We start from the raw sequence: 1,886 nt of genomic DNA, 5'->3' as shown, positions 1-1,886 counted from the left end.
GGAAGATTCAACTCCGGCAAAGACTTCAATGCCAACAACCACTAAGCCTGATCAGGACAAAGCTGGTAAGAAAGTTGACATCACAAGCTACAGAGGTATGATAGGCTCATTATTTTATCTCACAGCAAGTAGGCCAGATATTATGTTTGCAACATGCTTATGTGCTCGATTTCAAGCTGATCCTAAAGAATCTCATCTTATAGCTATTAGGAGAATATTTAGGTATCTTAAGGGGACTCCAAATCTTGGAATTTGGTGCCCTAAAGGTACATGTTTTAACCTAGTTGGCTATACAAATTCAGATTTTGCAGGTTGTAAGATTGAACGGAAGAGTACCTCAGGAAGCTGTCAGTTTCTTGGAAGAAGGTTGGTATCCTGGCATACCAAGAAGCAACACTCAGTATCCACATCAACTGCTGAAGCTAAATACATAACTACTGGAAGCTGTTGTGCCCAAATCTTATGGATGAGGAACCAACTCCGGGATTATGGTCTGTTGGTATCTAAGATTCCAATATTCTGTGACAATACAAGTGCAATAACAATCTCAATCAACCCAGTTCAGCACTCAAGAACAAAGCATATTAATATCATGTATCACTTCATCAAAGAGCATCTCACAAATGGCACTGTGGAATTACATTTTGTACCCACAAAGGATCAAATTGAAGACATCTTCACAAAACCACTTGATGAAAACACTTTCTCTAAGTTGGTTAGTGAACTTGGGATGTTAAAATTTTCTAATTAACAAATTATATGCCATTAACTGCAATTTGTCTCAAACAAATTCACTTGTTATTTAATTGTCAATATGTTAAGGACATGTGAATTTATGTGTCATTATTTACTTATCGTATTTCAAATATTTGTGTGATTATATCTAATTGATAAATATTTTAACACACTTATATTGATAAATTGTTTGAAAATAATTTAACCATAATTGGTTAAGTTATGAGTAAAATATTGCAGCATAATTTTGATTTAACTAATTGAGACCGGATCAATTCAATGATAAAAGTTTCAACTATACTAAATCAAAGTTGTGATTTATTAGTTTTAGTGAACTTTAAATTAATTGATATTTAAAGGGGTTCATTAAAATTAATTTGAAATTAGAAGCATATTTTATTCCATGAAGGCTCGTATAGGCCACTTCCCGTCCAAATTGAGGGATCAAGGAACGTAAAAAAATATGAAGATGCCATCAACCATCATGAGTTATAGCTCATAATAAGCTTTGATTCGGTATATTATATGCTCAAATCAGAATAACGAGCGAAACGTTATGGCCATTAAAAGGCTTGTAACTCGTAATTTAGGATTCCTGGTCTAAAGGACTAGGATTCCTGGTATACGGGGTCAGGATTCCTGGTCTAAAGGACTAGGGTTCCTGATATACGGGGTCAATATTCCTGGTCTAAAGGACTAGGATTCCTGGTCGAAAATCAGTTCGACCAGAGTGTTAAAATCACCAATAATTCGACGAGAGTCCTTGTTGGATAGGGGCCGCATCCTAGTCGAAAATCAATCCGACCAGGGCGACAAAATCACCTATAATCCGACGAGAGTCCTCATTTGAAGGGGGCTGCATCCTGGTCGAAAATCAATCCGACCAGAGCGACAAAATCACCCATAATCCGACGAGAATTCTGGTCGAGAGTGACAAAATCACCCATAATCCGACGAGAATCCTGGTCGAATTCGACCAGGATGCATCCTGGTCGAAATTCTACCAAGAATTCACGTCAAAAGGGTACGAATTCATGGTCTGAAAGGTGCAAATTCCTAGTCTACAATGATTGGAATCCCTCAATCATGTTGCATAAGACCCCTCCACAACAAATATATTTATTATTCAAATAATAAATATAAGGAAAATA

Source organism: Apium graveolens, chromosome 3 (genome assembly GCF_009905375.1).
Source record: "Apium graveolens cultivar Ventura chromosome 3, ASM990537v1, whole genome shotgun sequence".
Classification (NCBI taxonomy): Eukaryota; Viridiplantae; Streptophyta; class Magnoliopsida; order Apiales; family Apiaceae; genus Apium; species Apium graveolens.
Note: the sequence above shows the minus strand (reverse complement) of the source record.